The following is a 22,376-nucleotide window of genomic DNA, read 5'->3' as shown; positions in this document are numbered from 1 at the left end:
AAACCACGGGGGGGGGGGGGGGGGGGGAGCAATGAGGGAAGTGACAGGGAACAATGGAGAGCCAGGGAGTGGTGGGGGGGGCGGGTGGAGGCAGGGAAACATTAACCAACCTGACATCCACAGGAACAGAGAAAAAGGAGCATACAGGTGGAGGACTGGAGGGCCGGCTGTAGCGGCAGCACGCACGAGAAGACAACGGCGGCAAAATCCGACCGGAAGAAGCGAGGGGCAACACCGGCACCAGACCCACTCGAGGATTGACCTCCGGAAGTGCCTCGCTGGCATGAACGGATGCCTACTTACATATATATAGATATATCATATCCTGTGTAAATAACGGCAAAATATACTCTGTGCAAAAATCCAATAAAAATCATTTTTTAAAAAGCAGGACAAATCCACTCCAGGAAATTACCATTCCATCAGTCTACTCTCGATCATTAGCAAAGCAATGGAACCTATCATAGACAGCTTAGCAAGCAACACTTACACAGCAAGAACCTGCTCATCCCTCCATCATAATGCCAGAAATGTGGATGTTTGTCCAAGTTCAGCATAGAACATGACTTCTCAGATATTGAAGCAGTCAGTGTCCACATGCAGCAAGACCTGGCCAATATTCAGACTTGGGCTGATAAATGGCAAGTAACATTTGCGCCATAAGTGCCAGGCAATGGCCATCTCCAACAATAGAGAACCTACCCATCTCTCCTTGGCATTCAAGGCCATTGCCATCATTGAATCCTCTGACATCAATATCCAACACACCAAGTGTTCTGTTATTACAATGGTGTAATACTTTGGGTTTATTTATTGTCCGGGACACAAGGGATAATGGGTTGGGTAAACATGTTATTGGTTAATTTATTAAGAAGAGGCACATGACGGAACATGAGAACAGTTATATGTTGGTATGTAGCTTAAAGGCATCAGTGCTGTGCATGTGTGCTCTGCTCAGAACAAAGGTGAAACTAAGACTGGATCACATTCCCCTTCTAGTGATGTCATGCTAATATCCCTTAACAAGGTTATACCCTTTATCCTCTGAAAAAATGATTTTTCAACTGATGGGGAATTTTGCAATTTGAACTGAGACAGAGCAAAGTGAAGGCAAGAAACAAACAAATCACCCTCAGGGAAAAGTGAAGAAAGACATTTCTGATTGTTTAGATATCTGTTGAAACTCGTAACTATCTGAGGAAGATATATTAAAAATGCAAAGTACCGGATATTGAAACAATGGCAGTCACAGGGCAGGTACACCCAAAACTTATTGGAAATACACAATGGGTGAAGTATTTCAAGGCAAGACTGCCAGCCACTAGAGAGATTTAAAGTGTCCAGAAAATCTTCAGCAGAGGAAACAGACTGAAGGCTGCTCTCTCTTTTGGAATATTATTGCCCTGTTCGAGAAGTCAACTCTACCAGAAACTTAGCAGTGAACCAAAATCTTGTAATAATTGCAACATCTACATCTGAATGCATCCAATGTAACCTAAATCAGACTTAACATTTAAAATCTATGCCTCTTTTACCTATTTAATTGGACACTAAGTGTGGGTGTGTCTTAGTGCTCACGACATAAATAGTTGAATACATTTTGATTTGGCAAAGGGACATTCGCATAAAAAAGAAACACAAAACCTTTGCTGTGACCAACCAAGGAGATGGAATAGAAGGAAGCCAGTTCACCCTTTATCACCTGGTTTTAACAAAATGTAAGCATCTCAGTGTACACAATCACTTTCTGAGTCACATGTATCAGAACTCTGCTCCAACATCACCGGACAGAGAGTTGTCTGATGAATGGTCCTTTTCCCTTGTTCTTGCTGCAGCCCATTCATGCCCAGAGAGTCACTGTATGCTGATCTGGACTGTATCCTATACTCTCACATATAGTCAGTGGCATTGTATGGTTGCAAGTGTCAGGTTTCTCCAACTTGAATGTAGTGCATCTCTGGTGTCCTTCATGAGGCATATGTCTCTGAAATGAAACAGAACAGATGAACATTTTTGAGGACCAAATGTCTTTTGAAACTTGCATTTTGGTTAACTGCTGGGAGTGTTTGCTGTAACTGATCAGGTGTCCGTTCTTGGGCATCTGGACTGGAAACTTGGAGTGAAGGAAGGGATATGGATGGAAAGCCGAAGGTCACATGATCTGTAGCTTGAACTTCATGCCAGATAACAAGGTGAAGGTGAGGTGGAATTTGATAAGGGACATAAGGCAGTAACATTTGAGGTGAGGGATGCAGTTAGTGTCCCTGCTGATTTTACCTGCAGGAAGTGCTGCCATCTCCAGCTCCTCCAAGACCGAGTTAGGGAACTGGAGCTGGAGTTGGAAGAACTTCGGATCATTCGGGAGGCAGAAGGGGTCATAGATAGCAGCTTCAGGGAATTAGTTACACCAAAGATTGGAGATAGGTGGGTAACTGTAAGAGGGACTGGGAAATAGCAGTCAGTGCAGGGATCCCCTGCGGTCGTTCCCCTGAGAAACAAGTATACCGCTTTGGATACTTGTGGGGGGGACGACTTACCCATGGGGTACGGGCCTCTGGCACGGAGTCTGTCCCTGTTGCTCAGAAGGGAAGGGGGGAGAGGAGCAGAGCATTAGTAATTGAGGACTCTATAGTCAGGGGCACAGATAGGAGATTTTGTGGGAGCGTGAGAGACTCACGTTTGGTATGTTGCCTCCCAGGTGCAAGGGTACGTGATGTCTCGGATCGTGTTTTCCGGGTCCTTAGGGGGGAGGGGGAGCAGCCCCAAGTCGTGGTCCACATTGGCACTAACGACATAGGTAGGAAAGGGGACAAGGATGTCAGGCAGGCTTTCAGGGAGCTAGGATGGAAGCTCAGAACTAGAACAAACAGAGTTGTTATCTCTGGGTTGTTGCCCGTGCCACGTGATAGTGAGATGAGGAATAGGGACAGAGAGCATTTAAACACGTGGCTACAGGGATGGTGCAGGCGGGAGGGATTCAGATTTCTGGATAACTGGGGCTCTTTCTGGGGAAGGTGGGACCTCTACAGACAGGATGGTCTACATCTGAACCTGAGGGGCACAAATATCCCGGGGGGGGAGATTTGTTAGTGCTCTTTGGGGGGGTTTAAACTAATGCAGCAGGAGCATGGGAACCTGGATTGTAGTTTTAGGGTAAGGGAGAATGAGAGTATAGAGGTCAGGAGCACAGATTTGACGTCGCAGGAGGGGGCCAGTGTTCAGGTAGGTGGTTTGAAGTGTGTCTACTTCAATGCCAGGAGTATACAAAACAAGGTAGGGGAACTGGCAGCATGGGTTGGTACCTGGGACTTCGATGTTGTGGCCATTTCGGAGACATGGATAGAGCAGGGACAGGAATGGATGTTGCACGTTCCGGGGTTTAGGTGTTTTAGTAAGCTCAGAGAAGGAGGCAAAAGAGGGGGAGGTGTGGCGCTGCTAGTCAAGAGCAGTATTACGGTGGCGGAGAGGATGCTAGATGGGGACTCTTCTTCCGAGGTAGTATGGGCTGAAGTTAGAAACAGGAAAGGAGAGGTCACCCTGTTGGGAGTTTTTTAATAGGCCTCCTAATAGTTCTAGGGATGTAGAGGAAAGGATGGCGAAGATGATTCTGGATAAGAGCAAAAGTAACAGGGTAGTTATTATGGGAGACTTTAACTTTCCAAATATTGACTGGAAAAGATATAGTTCGAGTACAATAGATGGGTCGTTTTTTGTACTGTATGTGCAGGAGGGTTTCCTGAAACAATATGTTGACAGGCCAACAAGAGGCGAGGCCACGTTGGATTTGGTTTTGGGTAATGAACCAGGCCAGGTGTTGGATTTGGAGGTAGGAGAGCACTTTGGGGACAGTGACCACAATTCGGTGACGTTTACGTTAATGATGGAAAGGGATAAGTATACACCGCAGGGCAAGAATTATAGCTGGGGGAAGGGCAATTATGATGCCATTAGACGTGACTTGGGGGGGATAAGGTGGAGAAGTAGGCTGCAAGTGTTGGGCACACTGGATAAGTGGGGCTTGTTCAAGGATCAGCTACTGCGTGTTCTTGATAAGTATGTACCGGTCAGTCAGGGAGGAAGGCGTCGAGCGAGGGAACCGTGGTTTACCAAGGAAGTGGAATCTCTTGTTAAGAGGAAGAAGGAGGCCTATGTGAAGATGAGGTGTGAAGTTTCAGTTGGGGCGATGGATAGTTACAAGGTAGCGAGGAAGGATCGAAAGAGAGAGCTAAGACGAGCAAGGAGGGGACATGAGAAGAATTTGGCAGGAAGGATCAAGGAAAACCCAAAAGCTTTCTATAGGTATGTCAGGAATAAGCGAATGACTAGGGAAAGAGTAGGACCAGTCAAGGACAGGGATGGGAAATTGTGTGTGGAGTCTGAAGAGATAGGCGAGATACTAAATGAATATTTTTTGTCAGTATTCACTCAGGAAAAAGATAATGTTGTGGAGGAGAATGCTGAGCCGCAGGCTAATAGAATAGATGGCATTGAGGTGCGTAGGGAAGAGGTGTTGGCAATTCTGGACAGGCTGAAAATAGATAAGTCCCCGGGACCTGATGGGATTTATCCTAGGATTCTCTGGGAGGCCAGGGAAGAGATTGCTGGACCTTTGGCTTTGATTTTTATGTCATCATTGGCTACAGGAATAGTCCCAGAGGACTGGAGGACAGCAAATGTGGTCCCTTTGTTCAAAAAGGGGAGCAGAGACAACCCCGGCAACTATAGACCGGTGAGCCTCACGTCTGTAGTGGGTAAAGTCTTGGAGGGGATTATAAGAGACAAGATTTATAATCATCTAGATAGGAATAATATGATCAGGGATAGTCAGCATGGCTTTGTGAAGGGTAGGTCACGCCTCACAAACCTTATTGAGTTCTTTGAGAAGGTGACTGAACAGGTAGATGAGGGTAGAGCAGTTGATGTGGTGTATATGGATTTCAGCAAAGCGTTTGATAAGGTTCCCCACGGTAGGCTATTGCAGAAAATACGGAGGCTGGGGATTGAGGGTGATTTAGAGATGTGGATCAGAAATTGGCTAGCTGAAAGAAGACAGAGGGTGGTGGTTGATGGGAAATGTTCAGAATGGAGTACAGTCACAAGTGGAGTACCACAAGGATCTGTTCTGGGGCCGTTGCTGTTTGTCATTTTTATCAATGACCTAGAGGAAGGCGCAGAAGGGTGGGTGAGTAAATTTGCAGACGATACTAAAGTCGGTGGTGTTGTCGATAGTGTGGAAGGATGTAGCAGGTTACAGAGGGATATAGATAAGCTGCAGAGCTGGGCTGAGAGGTGGCAAATTGAGTTTAATGTAGAGAAGTGTGAGGTGATTCACTTTGGAAGGAATAACAGGAATGCGGAATATTTGGCTAATGGTAAAGTTCTTGAAAGTGTGGATGAGCAGAGGGATCTAGGTGTCCATGTACATAGATCCCTGAAAGTTGCCACCCAGGTTGATAGGGTTGTGAAGAAGGCCTATGGAGTGTTGGCCTTTATTGGTAGAGGGATTGAGTTCCGGAGTCAGTAGGTCATGTTGCAGCTGTACAGCCGCATTTGGAGTATTGCGTACAGTTCTGGTCACCGCATTATAGGAAGGACGTGGAGGCTTTGGAGCGGGTGCAGAGGAGATTTACCAGGATGTTGCCTGGTATGGAGGGAAAATCTTATGAGGAAAGGCTGATGGACTTGAGGTTGTTTTCGTTGGAGAGAAGAAGGTTAAGAGGAGACTTAATAGAGGCATACAAAATGATCAGGGGGTTAGATAGGGTGGACAGTGAGAGCCTTCTCCCGCGGATGGAAATGGCTGGCACGAGGGGACATAACTTTAAACTGAGGGGTAATAGATATAGGACAGAGGTCAGAGGTAGGTTCGTTACGCAAAGAGTAGTGAGGCCGTGGAATGCCCTACCTGCTACAGTAGTGAACTCGCCAACATTGAGGGCATTTAAAAGTTTATTGGATAAACATATGGATGATAATGGCATAGTGTAGGTTAGATGGCTTTTGTTTCGGTGCAACATCGTGGGCCGAAGGGCCTGTACTGCGTTGTATTGTTCTATGTTCTATGTTCTATGTTCTATACCATCACCTTGAATGTCCTCAATAGTACCGAATGCAATGGCTCCTGTTGCAAAAAATGAAAGGGAAGACAATTAATGAATATGTTGCAATGTGTTCAGGTCATGGTGCCAGCTGAATCACCAGAGGTATGTGAAGGTTGGGGAGAAGTGGTTGAAAGGCTGGCATCATTGATGAATGTGTGAAGTGAGGTGGAACCTCTGGATATTAGACATGGGTCCTGATTGATACTGGTCTCTGATGGGTGAATAATGGGAGTATGGTACATTTGAGCAGCATAAGAGGTTGGTTTAACCAGAGGGGGGATATGTCATTTGACAAAGCATTCACTGACCTTGACCATCTATGTGAGTGGTTAAACTTCAGGACCAGACTCTGGGGAATTGACAACCCTGGCAGCTGCTCACATTCCCCTCTAAGGGTGACTCTTGAGGACTTCCAGGAGCCCTCTGGAAAAATAGTCTCTCTCCTCCTGTTGGCCTCCTTGGCCAAAGTCTCCAGCCCTGTGTCCGAGGACCTGGAAGCTTTCGCTTTCCTGTTTCTCCATTTAATGTTCTCTTTACCGCCACTTGCTCTGAAAGCAGTCAACAGCACTTGCCTTCTAATTAGTGCATCTCTCCTTTCAGAGGAATCGGTGACTTTAATAGGTTAGCTAGTCACGTACAATGTTGGACTCCCCATTGGGCCTTAAAAGCTAGCAGCATTCATACTCACCTGAATGTTTTAATCATTCAATTGAAGTGACAGGACAAAGTCTGCATGCTGCCTAACTTGAGAAGGGCACTGGCTAATCTTGAATCACGAAACCCGCACCCGTAAAAGGGAGCAATCCAACATTTAGCTGCATAAGTGTGGGGCCTGCACCGAAAATTTACAAACCAGTTCAACTGGCAGGAAATGCTGGAATCTTGCAAATTAGCCTTTTGCATGGGGTGGAGCAATGTTAATAAGTGGCAGAGGGTGGAGAGTTCACTGGTGTAGTACACAAAATTGAAGAAGCCAGGGTACAGGATAAAGGTCAGCGGAAATCCGTCATGAAACAAACTTGCACGTGAGTAGGTGAAAACTTGCAGTAAAACCTGTACTGTTTTGGTGTGGGTTTCAAGGGAATTTCAAACTTTAATTTTGCAACTTGTGATCAAGTTTTTGGTCTAATTACTGGAATAATCTATGTTTGTTTCTCTCACACATCCAGGCTAATAGAGTTTAACTTATATTCTTGTGTAAATGAGAATACCAGATGGAAATTAATCCTTTTTGGCACTGTGCTGTTTTGTTTGAAATATTTCAAGGTAGTGGCTTGGTCCGTTCTGGTACAACATCTGTGCAAAGCATGAATGTTCAGCCTCGAGGTTTCTCCTTGAAGATGTCCTCAGTCGTCTTTCATTGTTCACAGTGACATTTCCAATTCCATTGCTTGCAGCCATCCCTCAACCACCGAGGTAGTTCAGCCAGCTTCCAAAAATACCAGCTTTCAGGAGCAACCCTCCTGTGCTGAAAGTATAAAATGGGTCTCTCATCTGTATAATAAATGAATTCATGAATATCAATTCCCGGGTGACATTAATAGCAGCGTGGAACAGTTAATGTTAATTTATGTAGGTAATACATGAAGGCTCAAAAAAGTTCTAACGGTCGTCAAGCAGGAAGGTGATGAAATTTGATTGGTTGATAAATGTCATCAATGCATCCTAACTTTCTACATGTCATACATTTAACTGATTATAATGCAGTTCACAATATTTTAAATAACGGTTAAATTTTTTCATGGGAATGATGGGTTGCATAGTAGCACAATGGTTAGCACTGTTACTTCACAGTGCCAGGGACCCGGGTTCGATTCCAGGCTTGGGTCACTGTCTGTGTGGGATCTGCACGTTCTTCCTGTGTCTGCGTGGGTTTCCTCCGGGTGCTCCGGTCTCCACCCACAAGTCCTGAAAGACGTGCTTGTTAAGTGAATTGGACATTCTGAATTCTCCCTCAGTGTACCCGAACAAGTGCCGTAGTGTGGCGACTAGGGGATTTTCACAGTAACTTCATTGCAGTTTTAATGTACGCCTACTTGTGACAATAATAAAGATTGTTAATTTTAAGAGAACATAATCTGAGGGGGCTAAGTTGGATAGCCCCCAGAAAGGGACACGAAGACTGCGATGTGTGATTCAACCACGCCTGTTGATTGCAATGCAGCCAGCAATATAACTTTGCTCATTGGCAGGATTGCCATGTGCAGCCAGCACTAACTACAAGGCAGAGATCAGCAGGGGCCCTAAAACTGTAACTTGCTAGCACCAGTTAAAGCTAACTTGCAGATTAAATGGGAGGTTCATGGAGCTGTGCAGGAAATTAATCTGGCACAACATGGACAGAGGGCGGTCATCTTGGTTTGTGAAACCTGCTCTAGAGGTTGTGTTGGAGGAGCTGGAAAGGAGGAGGATTGTGCTGTATCCACAGGGGGCAGGGGGCCCTCCACACACATGGCAAACAGGCAGAGGGAACAGATAAGCTGAGAGGTCAATAGATGCAGTGTTGTAAGAAGTTTGTAAAATGATAGAATCAGAAAATAACCCAGAAGGAGACCATTAGTATCTCTTGCCTTTACTGGCTATTTGGTATGTAGAGTTAACCAATTTATTCCACTCTCTTGCTCTTTTCCTAAAATCATGTAACTGTTTTCCCTTCAAATATTTATCCAAATCCCTTGAAAGCTACTTCCTGTGTTGCTGCCTGTGAGAATGATTCAGTGTGATTGGCTTGTTGCTCTCATCATTGTTCCTTGATGCCTGGAGGTCCCTGGACCTGGTGCCAGATTCAAACTAACATTAGGGGGCCAATTCTCCGAGCCCTGCGCCGGGCCGGAGAATCGGCGCAATTGCGCCACGACGCCCCGATTCCGGCGTGCGATTCTCCGAGGTGCGGAGAATTGGCGCCATTTGCACCGGCGTGTTTGGCGCGGCTCCGGCCGCGGGCCACTGGAATCGGCACCGCCGCTGATTCTCCGGCCCGGATGGGCCGAGCAGCCGTTTGGATACAACAGAGTCCCGCCGGCGCCGTTCACCCCCGGTCACTGCCAGCAGGAACTCTGCGTGAACGGTCGGGGGGTGGCCTGTGGGTGGGGGAGGGGGGCTCCTTCACCGGCGGGGCCTCTGATGGGGTCTGGCCCACGGTCGAGGCCCACCGATCGGCGGGCCGGCCTCTTCCCCATCCCCCCCGGCCTACTTCCCTGCGCGGCCGGCCCCTGAACACCTACGCCATGTTGAGTCTGGGCCGACACGCTAAAGATGTCCCCCACACATGCGCAGGTTGGTGCAGCCCAACTGCGCATGTGCGGGTTGGCGCGGCGCCCACCACTCCAGTGGCGTCAACCACTCCAGTGCCGTGCTGGCCCCCTGTGGGGGACAGAATAGGTCGTATCCGGGCCCAGTTTGCGCCGTCGTGAAACGCGATGGCGTTCACGACGGCGCAAACATTTGGACCCCATTTGGGAGAATCGCCCCCTAGGTAAGGGGAAATTCGCACCGCTGAGATCATTAAATGTTCCTTATCCTCCCTGGTGAGGACCATCAATCCACCCATCACTGCAAAAGCTGGGTCACTTTCCCCTCCCATTAACATTAGACCAGAGACTCCTATGAATTCTCCCGTAAGTGGTTGACTACTGATGGCAGCTGTTTCCCACTCACTCACTAGTGTGATGGATATTAAGGCTCAGATCTGGCATCGGCATCAGTTGGCTCCACCTTGATATGGACAGTGACATTTTGAGGAGTTGCATCAGCAGTGCCTGGGTTTTAGGAAGATTTTAATATTCATTGTCAGCAAAGAATTATTTTTTACGACCAGCTTATAGTTTCTCTCATCAGCACTGAAAAGTTTTAGAAAGAGTTTATTGATCTATTTGGGAAATGTAGAGAAAGCCTTAGGCCCTAGGGTGACTGAAGAGCCTTTTTCCACTAAAATCAAAAGTACCATATAGTATGTTGTTTAAGGTATAGCTCCAGCAGGAGTTCTCTGAATTAAAGATCCCAATAGTGATATCACCTGCCTGCTGCCCAAGGAAACACTGGAGGAAGTGTTGCCTCAGTAAATTCCAGACACTGTCTTTCTGCAGGAAACAACCAGGGCATTTCATCATCATCGTGTGCGTGTTAGCTGCTGAATTTTACCAAAGAAAGTTCAGCAACCTCATATGAGTTGTCAAGGTCAGTCCATGCAACTTCAAATGTCATATTGGACCAAATACATCAGCAGTTTTATCCACTGTCCATGAACCCCACTCTCATCTTTCATTTAGCAACAGTCTCAACCAATCAGACTTCATATCTAATATCTATAGTATCACACTTGACACTGCATAGAACATAGAACATTACAGCGCAATACAGGCCCTTCGAACCTCGATGTTGCGCCGACCTGTGAAACCACTCTAAAGCCCATCTACACTATTTCCTTATCGTCCATATGTCTATCCAATGACCATTTGAATGTCCTTAGTGTTGGCGAGTCCACTACTGTTGCAGGCAGGGCATTCCACGCCCTTACTACTCTCTGAGTAAAGAACCTACCTCTGACATCTGTCCTATATCTATCTGCCCTCAATTTAAAGCTATGTCCCCTCGTGCTAGACATCACCTTCCAAGGAAAAGGGCTCTCACTGTCCACCCTATCCAATCCTCTGATCATCTTGTATGCCTCAATTAAGTCACTTCTTAACCTTCTTCTCTCGAACGAAAACAGCCTCAAGTCCCTCAGCCTTTCCTCATAAGATCTTCCCTCCATACCAGGCAACATTCTGGTAAATCTCCACTGCACCCTTCCCAATGCTTCCACATCCTTCCTATAATGCGGCGACCAGAATTGCACGCAATACTCCAAATGCGGCCGCACCAGAGTTTTGTACAGCTGCAACATGACCTCATGGCTCTGAAACTCAATCCTTCTACCAATAAAAGCTAACACACCGTACATCTTCTTAACAACCCTCTCAACCTGGGTGGCAACTTTCAGGGATCTATGGACATGGATACCGAGATCTCTCTGCTCATCCACACTCCCAAGAATGGTACCATTAGCTCAGTACTCTGTCTTCCTGTTATTCCTTCCAAAATGAATCACCTCACACTTTTCTGCATTAAACTCCGTTTGCCACCTCTCAGCCCAGCGCTGCAGCTTATCTATGTCCCTCTGTAACTTGTAACATCCTTCCGCACTGTCCACAACTCCACCGACTTTAGTGTCATCTGCAAATTTACTCACCCATCCTTCTACGCCCTCCTCCAGGTCATTTATAAAAATTACAAACAGCAGAGGCCCCAAAACAGATCCTTGTGGTACACCACTAGTAACTGGACTCCAGTCTGAACATTTCCCACCAACCACCACCCTTTGTCTTCTTCCAGCTAGCCAATTTCTGATCCAATCTGCTAAATCACCCTGAATCCCATGCCTCGGTATTTTCTGCAGTAGCCTACTGTGGGGAACCTTATTAAACACTTTACTGAAATCCATATACGCCACATCAACTGCTTTACCCCCATCCACCTGTTTGGGCACCTTCTCAAAGAACTCAATAAGGTTTGTGAGGCACGACCTACCCTTCACAAAACCGTGTTGACTATCTCTAATCAAATTATTCCTTTCCAGATGATTATACATCCTATCTCTTATAAACCTTTCCAAGACTTTGCCCACAACAGAAGTAAGGCTCACTGGTCTATAGTTACCGGGGTTGTCTCTACTCCCCTTCTTGAACAAGAGGACAACATTTGCTATCCTCCAGTCTTCTGGCACTATTCCTGTAGACAAAGATGACTTAAAGATCAAAGCCAAAGGCTCATCAATCTCCTCCCTAGCTTCCCAGAGAATCCTAGGATAAATCCCATCCGGCCCAGGGGACTTATCTATTTTCACACTTTCCAGAATTGCTAACACCTCCTCCTTATGAACCTCAAGCCCTTCTAGTCTAGTAGCCTGAATCTCAGTATTCTCCTCGACAACATTGTCTTTTTCCTGTGTGAATACTGATGAAAAATATTCATTTAGCACCTCTCCTATCTCCTCGGACTCCAAGCACAACTTCCAACTACTATCCTTGACTGGCCCTACTGTTACCCTAGTCATTCGTTTATTCCTGACATATTTATAAAAAGCTTTAGGGTTATCCTTGGTCCTACCTGCCAAAGACTTTTCATGTCCCCTCCTGGCTCTTCTTAGCTCTCTCTTTAGGTCCTTCCTAGCTAACTTGTAAATCTCGAGTGCCCTAACTGAACCTTCATGTCTCATCTTAACAGAAGCCTCCTTCTTCCTCTTGACAAGTGTTTCGACTGCTTTAGTAAACCACGGTTCCCTTGCTCGACCACTTCCTCCCTGCCTGACAGGTATATACTTATAAAGGACACGCAGTAGCTGTTCCTTGAACAAGCTCCACATTTCCATTGTGCCCATCCCCTGCAGTTTTCCTCTCCATCTGATGCATCCTAATTCTTGCCTCATTGCATCATAATTGCCTTTCCCCCAGATATAACTCTTGCCCTGCGGTATATACCTATCCCTTTCTATCACTGAAGTAAACTTAATCGAATTGTGGTCACTATCACCAAAGTGCTCACCTACTTCCAAATCTAACACCTGTCCTGGTACATTACCCAGTACCAAATTCAATATGGCCTCGCCTCTCGTTGGCCTATCTACATACTGTGTCAGGAAACCCTCCTGCACACATTGGACAAAAACAGACCCATCTAAAGTACTCGAAATAAAGCATTTCCAGTCAATATTTGGAAAGTTAAAGTCCCCCATAACAACTACCCTGCTGCTTTCTCTCCTATCCAGAATCATCTTTGCAATCCTTTCCTCTACATCTCTGGAACTTTTCGGAGGCCTATAGAAAACCCCTAACAGGGTGACCTCTCCTTTCCTGTTTCTAACCTCAGCCCATACTACCTCAGTAGACGAGTCCTCATCAAACGTCCTTTCTGCCACCGTAATACTGTCCTTGACTAACAATGCCACCCCTCCCCCTCTTTTACCACCTTCCCTGAGCTTACTGAAATATCTAAACCCCGGCACCTGCAACAACTATTCCTGTCCCTGCTCTATCCATGTCTCCGAAATGGCCACAACACCGAAGTCCCAGGTACCAACCCATGCCTTATTCCGGATGCTCCTGGCATTGAAGAAGGCACACTTTAAACCATCTTCCTGCCTGCCGGTACACTCCTGTAACTTTGAAACATTACTCATGACCTCACTACTCTCAACCTCCTGTATACTGGAGCTACAATTCAGGTTCGCAAGCCCCTGCTGAACTAGGTTTAAACCCTCCCGAAGAGCATTAGCAAATTTCCCCCCCTGGATATTGGTACCCCTCTGGTCCAGGTGTAGACCATCCCGTTTGTAGAGGTCCCACCGACCCCAGAAGGAGCCCCAATTATCTAGAAATCTGAAACCCTCCCTCCTGCACCATCCCTGTAGCCACGTGTTCAACTCATCTCTCTCCCTATTCCTCGTCTCGCTATCACGTGGCACGGGTAACAGCCCAGAGATAATAACTCTGTTTGTCCTAGATCTAAGTTTCCACCCTAGCTCCCTGAATTCCTGCCTTACATCCCTATCCCTTTTCCCACCTATGTCGTTGGTACCTATGTGGACCACAACTTGGGGCTGCTCCCCCTCCCCCTTAAGGATCCCGAAAACATGATCCGAGACATCATGCACCCTGGCACTGCAGGGAGTCACAGTGATATAACACAGCTTGCACACACAACCCTTGTCCAAACTTCAGTCTCATTGCTCAACCAGATTGCACAACCCACACTGACACATTCCTCTGTATCTTGCAGAACCTGATGACACACCACTGAAGATAGCAGGAGGTAACCAGAGGGAAGCAGATGCGTCTTCATGTCCCAATCTCCGTGGTGGAAATGGCGTTGATCATTATTCGGAGACTGTGATAAGTGGTTAAGTTGTAATCATCCAAGATAATTAATCTCCTCATATTTAATCCTCCTCCTCATATTCTATCTCCCCTGAATCCTCTTTCTGATTTACAAATTGTAATGGTGTCACCGTGCACCTCTTACGTTCGCTCACTTATCATGCTATAACCCTTTCTCCTTTCAGATACGCAAGAAGTGGAACGTAACCAGCCAGTGGCAAAACAGCAAGAAGCTTGTGATAAAGTTGCACCATCACTGAATTTCAAACGCACAGCCACCAGCTCGGATGCCGGCGTGCACATTGATGTGTTGAGTAGGCTGGGTCGATGTGGACTGCACTTGATGCAGTGTAGCGAGAGACAGACCTCCAACACTTGATAAGATGCAACACGATTTTATTTAACATCTAAACTATTGTACATGTTCAACTGTGGGTTGACACTATGCTGACTTGACTGGAGACCTGATACTAGTGTGTGTGCGTGGGTTTCCTCCGGGTGCTCCGGTTTCCTCCCACAGTCCAAAGATGTGCGGGTTAGGTGGATTGGCCATGATAAATTGCCCTTCGTGTCCAAAATTGCCCTTAGTGTTGGGTGGGGTTACTGGGTTATGGGGATAGGGCGGAGGTGTTGACCTTGGGTAGGGTGCTCTTTCCAAGAGCCGGTGCAGACTCGATGGGCCGAATGGCCTCCTTCTGCACTGTAAATTCTATGAAAAACATGGTGTTTGCACTGGCCAGCTCACTAACTCTGACTGTCTCAGAGGCTGGGTCCCGAGAGAGCGGGAAAACTGGTGCCCTCTGGCTTTATAGTGGTTATGTCCTGTCTGGTGATTGGCTGCTCTGTTCCGTGTGCTTACTGGTCATCCTGTGTGTCAATCACTGCCTGTCTGCACTCCATTGTACACACAGATGCATATTATGACATCTCCCCCCCTTTTTTTTTTTGTTCTGTATTGTGTGTGTTGAGATAATAAATATTAAGGTGCATGTGTGTGTGGATTGTATATGTGCGTGACTATATATAGAATGTGCTAAAATGACCTTATGTACACAGGAAGGTGTCGCTCGTGTAGATATAGGGCAGATTTAAACGGTAACAACGATATTTACAGAGGTCAAAACGATAAGGTACACAGTTGTGCAAAAGTTCAGTCTATAAAAAGTTTTAGTCTCTGCGGCGGGCGACAAATTCTGGTTGACCGCCTCAAGGGTGGATCAGGGGCCGCCTGCACTTGGATAGGCGGGACCGCCGCCAATGCGGTGGTCGCAGAGGTCGGCAGGATTGCTGGTAGATCGGTGGCCTCGTGGTAAGGCACGTCCGGAGGAAGCATCGTGTGAGGCGGGACATCATGGTTAGGTGGCGGGCGTGGAACTCTGCGCAGCGGACATCATGGTAGGTGGCGGGCGTGGAACTCTGCGCAGCGCCCGTCTGTTGTGTCAGCCATGCGGACGAGGAACGATCTCGGGCCACTTGCTTGACCACCACAGCTGTGGCGGACCAGCCGCCGTCAGGCAACTGCACACGAACACGATCAGTTGGGACCAGTTCAGGGAGATCCGTGGCATGAGTGTGGTATGCTGATTCCTGTTGGGCCCGAGACTGCTGCACCTTTTGTATGACCGTGAGGTGGTCAAGGTCTGGAACATGGATGGCTGGAACCGTGGTTCGCAGAGTGCAATTCATGAGTATCTGCGCGGGAGACAACAGTGGACAACGGGGATGCTCTGTATGCCAGCAGCGCCAGGTTGAAGTCGGAGCCTGAGTCTGCAGCCTTGCATAGTAATCTCTTGACGATATGGACCCCTTTTTCGGCCTTCCCGTTTGACTGCGGGTAGTGGGGGCTGGACGTTACATGACAAAGGTTGTATAGGCGAGCAAAATCAGACCATTCCTGGCTGTAAAAAGAGGGACCGTTGTCACTCATCACCATGAGCGGTATCCCATGCCTCGCAAACGTTTCTTTGCATGCTTTAATCACCGCCTTCGACGTGAAGTCAGGCAGTTTCACCACTTCAGGGTAATTGGAGAAGTAGTCGACCAGGAGGACATTGTCATGCCCCTTGGCGTGGAAAAGGTCGACACCGACTTTGGACAATGGGGAGGTCACTATCTCATGTTGCTGCAGAGTTTCTTTGGGTTGAGCTGGCTGAAATTTCTGACATGTGGGGCAGTTGAGGACCATGTTGGCAACGTCCTGGCTGATGCCCGGCCAATAGACTGCCTCCCGAGCTCTGCCTTGACATTTCTCGACCCCCAGGTGACCCTCATGGAGTTGGCCGAGCACCATAGCTTGCATGCTCCGCGGAATCACAATCCTATCGAGCTTCATGAGGATGCCGTCCACCACCGTCAGGTCGTCCTTGACGTTGTAAAACTGGGGACACTGTCCCTTTTGCCAGCCATTCCTGAGGTGCTGCACGAATTTGGATGACCCTCTCATCAGTGGCCGGAAGGTTAGAGGCACACAATTGCACCTGCGCATCGATTTAGCAGACAAAGTCAGTTTGTTCACACAGTGTGGTGATAGATCTGGAAAGGGCATTTGCAACAATGAGTTCTTTGCCTGGCGTGTAGACAAGTTCAAAGTCATAGTGGCGTAGCTTGAGAAGGATTTGTTGTAACCGAGGCATCATGTCATTCAAATCCTTCTGGATTATGTGGACTAGTGGCCTGTCTCAACCGTGCATTTTGGGAGGCCATACACATAGTCGTGAAATTTGTCGATTCCTGTCAGGAGGCCCAGGCATTCCTTCGCGATCTGATCGTACCGTTGCTCAGTGGGCGTCATGGCTCTGGAGGCATACGCAACTGGGGCCCATGAGGAGGAGTCATCCCGTTGGAGGAGCACTGCCCCAATACCGTCCTGGCTCCCGTCAGTGGATATTTTGGTCTCTTTGGTAGGGTCGAAGAACGCCAGAACCGGGACTGTGGTGAGTTTTGCCATTCGTTCTCATGAGCGGGCAGCCACTGGAATTCCGTCGACTTTTTGATGAGATGGCGGAGGGCTGTGGTGTGTGCCGCCATGTTGGGAATGAACTTCCCGAGGAAGTTGACCATCCCTAGAAAGCGGAGGACCGCCTTCTTGTCCTCTGGGGTCTTCATGGCGTTGATCGCCGAGACCTTGTCAGCATCTGGCCGCACGCCTTGCTGCGAGATGTGGTCATCAAGGAATTTGATTTCTGATTGATTGAACGAGCACTTGGCTCTGTGGAGTCGGAGGCCATGCTCATGGATACCTGCATGAGGCGATTGATGTGTTCTTGAGGAGTTGTGGACCAGATTATGACATTGTCAACATACACGCACACCCCCTCGATACCCTCCATCATCTGTTCCATGATGCGGTGAAATACCTCTGAGGCAGAGATGTTGCCAAAAGGCATCCGGTTGCAGCAGTAGCGACCGAACGGGGTATTGAATATGCACACCTTGCGACTGGATGCATCCAGCTGTATTTGCCAGAACCCCTTGGAGGCGCCCAGCTTCGTAAAGAGTTTGGCATGAGCCATCTCGCTGGTCAACTCCTCTCGTTTTGGTATCGGGTAATGTTCCCTCATGATGTTGCGGTTTTAATCCTTGGGGTCAATACAGATTCTAAGCTCCCCTGACGGCTTCTTGACGCAGACCATGGAGCTGACCCAGTCCGTGGGTTCTGTGACCTTTGATATGATGCCCTGGTCCTGGAGGTCCTTGAGGGGTGCCGGCACCCGACGTGGTGCGTGGATCACAGGGGTGGTGTTTGGTTTGAGCAGGATTTTGTATCGATATGGGAGTGTGCCCATTCCGTTGAACACGCTGTGGTACTACGTGATGATGTCATCAGTTTTAGCCTGGAAGTTCTCATCAGGTGTGGACTCGCTGAACCAAGTCCAGGAGTTTGCAGGCCCGAGAACCGAGCAAGGACGCTCTGTCAGGTCCCACGATCTCAAATCGCAGTGTTGCTTTAAATGACTTATTGAAAACTCTGAGTTGGCATGAGCCACTGGAAGCTATGGCATTGCCATTGTAGGCAAAGAGCTGGCAGGCCGGTGGAAGAATGCTTGGTCTGCCGCGGACGATGTTGAGATTGGATTTGGAGATGAGGTTTGCCGATGCGCCGGTGTCCAGTTTGAACCGGATGCGAGCCTTATTGACTGTGAGGACAGCACACCACTCGTCGTCGGGATCCACGCTGAGGATCGGGAGGTGCTTCGCTCTCTTGGAGAAAGGCAGCGCATGCTTCGTAATGATGCCCACCCGGTATGGAGATTTGAGGCACGCAGCATCAGGATCTGTTGGGCTGTCGGGGTCGGAGTCTGGCATGGCCTGCTGTATTGAGCGGACGTTTCTGCACCACGGCTGGGATCGCTGGCTGCTGGGCAGTGGAGCAGATCTGCAAAGGGCTGCGTAATGGCCAAGTTTGCTACACTGTAGACACCGTCGTGATTTTGCTGGACATTGCCGCTTTAACTGGGCGGAGCCACAATTCGGACACGTCATGACGCCAACGTCAGCGCATTCCGTGTGCCATCGTGCATGCGCAGTGCGGTCGAACGACGTACGCACCTGCGCAATCTGGTCATCGGTCTCGCCGTCCCCTCGGTCGTGGCGTGCATGCGCAGGGGCCCAGAAAGCGCGCAGAATGGCCACTCTCGTCGATACTTAGGCCCTGCATTTGTGCGATGGCCTGCACCCGTTCCACCTCGTGGGAGGTTAGCTTTGCCGTTTCTGCCGCCCTGATGTGGGAGTACTGATTGTTAGCATGTTCATGGAGAACGCACGTTCCGATGGCAATGGTGAGGGTGAGCTACTTGACTTTCAGGAGCTGCTGGCGAAGGGCATCGGAGTGGAGCCCGAAAACGTTCTGATCCCGGATCATGGAATTAGTGGTCGAGTCGTAGTTTCATGACTGCACGAGGATGCGGAGATGGGTCAGAAAGGATTGAAAAGGTTCATCCTTACCCTGAAGCCTCTGCTGGAAAACGTACCATTCAGAGCTCTCATTCACCTCAATGTCGCAGTGGCTGTCGAACCTCAGTAGGACTGTTTTAAATTTTGTCGTGCCTTCGCCTTCAGCGAATGTAAGGGAGTTGTAGATGTAGATGGCGTGGTCCCCGGCTGTGGAGAGGAATAGTGCGATCTTCCTGGCATCCAATGCGGCCTCGAGGCCGGTGGCTTCTAGATAGAGTTGGAACTTTTGTTTGAAGATCTTCCAATTTGCACCGAGGTTGCCGGCGATGCAGATCTGCGGAGGAGGGCGGACATTTTCCATGTCACCGGATGGCTGTTTGCTGGTCAACGCTGATTCATTCAAGGTAGGTCCTTCTGTTTGCTGGTCAACGCTGATTCACTCAAGGTAGGTCTGTTGGGTGGGGGGGGGGGTATTCACTTGACGCCGCTCCGACGCTGGTCGGGGGTCACTCAACGCGCCCCCCCCCGCAATTCTCCCCACGCGATGGGCCAAGTGCCCGCCAAGTTAGGCCGAGTCACGCCGGCGCCGTTCTTGTTTGGTCCTACCTGGCGGGACCTCGGCGATCATGTTGTGGGTGGGCGGCCTGGTAGGGGGGAGGGGGTATCTGATCCCAGGGAGGCCTCCACAGTGGCCTGACCCGTGATCAGGGCCTATCGATCGGTGAGCAGCAGGCTTATCCTGGTGGGGGCCTATGTTCCTTCGCGCTGGGCCCCTGTAGCTCTCCGCCATGTTGCGTCGGGGTCGACGGGGAGAAGGCAACCCACGTGCCTGCGTGATACTTGCGCCAACCATAGCTGCGCATGCGCGCACCCGGCGGCGCCCGCTCCGATGCCCGTATCGGCGGCTGGACCAGCGTGAGGCTCTCCAGTGCCATGCTGGCCCCCTGCGTGGTGCAGGATCGCTGATCCTAGGGGCCTGTTGACGGCGTCATGAAACGCTTCGGCGTTTACGACGGCACCAACACTTAGCCCCAGGTTCAGAGTACCCCGCCCACATCTCTCCAGAATTCAGTGCATGTCATTGCAATATATTTACAGTCTATGAAAGTATCTCTAGTGCCTTGCTGGATTCAAAAGCTGCCCCAGCATTCTCCCCACCGTTACATGCAGTTTGATCTGTGAAGAACTAACTTCAACAGTTGCCATGGCATCATTTACCTAGTTCTGTGATGCTGGCTGGAAATAGATTACGAGGCAGGCAGGCCATTTCAATTTCTATTTGCTGATAGGAGTGCTCATCTATTAGACCATCAGAGAAATCTCCCACAATGGTCTGCAGTCTATTGCACAATATGGATATTTTAATATTCACTCAATTGGACCTAGTTAAATGAACATGGCACTTGAATAATTTATGCCTGTTTTATTTTTGGTCAAAAGGGAGCATGTAGTGGTTAATCTCCAAGGTACTCATGTACTTCAGTCACTTTGAAGCATCCTGTTTGTCCTCTGCAGCCAAGGTTCGATCTTTATTCAGCCCAATTACTGAAGACTTTCAGCAACCCTTTTCATTTTCTACTTTGGTTTTCTCTGCATAATTCGATCGAAATTGGAATAACTAGCAGAAGAAATTGTGAAATTTTAAACTCAGATTACATTCAGGACAATTGCATTTTGGTAACACTCATTCCCTAGTTTTTAAAATATTGATCTAGAAACAGACCCCACCCACAAAGCTGGCCAAGGCCCCCCGCCACCCAAAAGCTGAACTAATCACCAGTTTAAACGTGTCTTTTGGCCTTCAAAGAGGCTTTAGAAGTTAAAGTGCAGGCTTTTGAGTTCTCGGACACACATTGGCACCTTTTAAAATCTTCTGAATATATTTACTAACAGAGCACTGTAGCTCAGTATTACTCGTAAATGGTTCTATACATTTTTTTCAAGTCATTTCCAGCAATTTAAAATTGGGTTACTCCCTGGAGAATGATTGACACTGATTAAAAATGCTTCTTTTTTGTGATAAACCCATTGTATTATTCAACCTGCACAAGTTACATTCCAAAGCATGGATGAAAACATTTTAAAACAATCCATTTTAAAAAGTCACAATTTAAAATGCTGTACAGTTGTGTTCCTGACAGATTTTGTATCTGGTGATATGTAAATGGCTTTCAGTGGAAATTTCAAAAGGAAACCATTTCTCGAATCGGTTGCAATTTTGGTTGTGATTTTGCCAAATGTGGGAACTCTACATGCTTCTACCCAGTACAACATTGATTTTAGCAGAACACGGGTTCTGTATGCGATGTGGGTGTGGTGAGGTGGGCAGCTTATCTGAAAGATATCATCAACACGGGATCCTCATGGGGACCCTGCAACTGCATGAATCAACTGGTGAAACAGATTACTTAGGGCCCCGATTCAACTAACTGAGAACCAAGTCTGATGGCGAGTCCGTTTAGCCACGAGATTTCCGGCGCTCGCAGTGCCAAGTAACACATGGCTATACAACGTGGCTTGCGTTGTATGAGGGGCCTCAGCAGGGAACGCGCGGCCGAGGCTGCACACAGCCCCAATTTGTACATTTGGGAACTCCACTCGCCAAAACCCCTCAGTGTAGCGAGACAGCATTTTTAAATGGCATCCTGCTCTCTAAGGCCCCCAAAGCTCTCTCCCCCCCCCCCCAACATCCACACAGGGCACCCTAGCCCGATTGCACACACAAATAATGGGACCTTGGCAGTGCCAACCTCAGACCTTGGCAGTGCCCATGCCAGCTGATAGTGCCAGGCTTACATCCAGATTGGCACTGCCAAGATGCCCAGGTGGTATCAACAACACCAGGGCAACACCCTGCCTGAAGGGCACGCATCCAAGGGCCTCCGATCTGCATGGAGACACCCACAAGTGCCATTCCATCTGATCACCATTTGAGCAGACCAGTGCTGAATGGCACTCATCCAAGGCAAAGGGGATGAATCCCAAAGCCTCAGGTACCTCAGGAATCTGCACATTAGAATGAGTCTAGCTGTCCCGCTCTAATATGCAGATTTGCCAAAAAGTGATCCTGCCCACAATTGGCAGGATTTACATTGCAATGTCTCGCGAGATAGTGTTGGATCAGAATGTGAGTGTCATTGACAAAGCCAGCATTCATTGCCTATCTTTTGATGCCCTGAGCAAATGGTGGTGATGGACGTCTGGTACCGCTACATAGTTTGATGCAATTGAGTAGCTTGCTGGGCCACTTCATGAAACAATTGGCTAACTGCACTGTTGTCAATTTGAGTCAGTTTGCCAAGTAGAAGAGTCCTTCCTCTTTATTTCCTTTGTTCCCATTTCTTTTATTTTATTATTTTTGGTCCGTGGACCAACAATCGGGGTATACCTTTAAGTAGAAGCTTGCGTGCCAGGAAAGTGTGTTCCTAGGTTTTGTATATTGGAGAGGAGAAACCAGGGGCTGGATTCT

General features: G+C 48.2%; 2 long non-coding RNA genes across 2 annotated transcripts; one reads left to right on the top strand and one right to left on the bottom strand.

Annotated features, from left to right (window-relative positions):
- Positions 1-362: 362 nt before the first annotated feature.
- LOC140407852 (uncharacterized) lies at positions 363-6,953 on the bottom strand. Its single transcript, XR_011939839.1, has 2 exons — positions 6,790-6,953; positions 363-1,984 (listed from the first exon to the last, which is right to left on the bottom strand). It is a non-coding gene; the product is annotated as an uncharacterized lncRNA (long non-coding RNA).
- Positions 6,954-13,935: 6,982 nt separating this feature from the next.
- Positions 13,936-15,003, top strand: LOC140407851 (uncharacterized). The gene is made up of 2 exons (XR_011939838.1): positions 13,936-14,036; positions 14,200-15,003. It is a non-coding gene; the product is annotated as an uncharacterized lncRNA (long non-coding RNA).
- The last annotated feature ends 7,373 nt before the right edge of the window (positions 15,004-22,376 follow it).

This window comes from Scyliorhinus torazame, chromosome 2, assembly GCF_047496885.1.
Source record: "Scyliorhinus torazame isolate Kashiwa2021f chromosome 2, sScyTor2.1, whole genome shotgun sequence".
In the NCBI taxonomy this organism is placed as follows: domain Eukaryota; kingdom Metazoa; phylum Chordata; class Chondrichthyes; order Carcharhiniformes; family Scyliorhinidae; genus Scyliorhinus; species Scyliorhinus torazame.
This window is presented reverse-complemented; position numbering and strand designations above follow the sequence as displayed.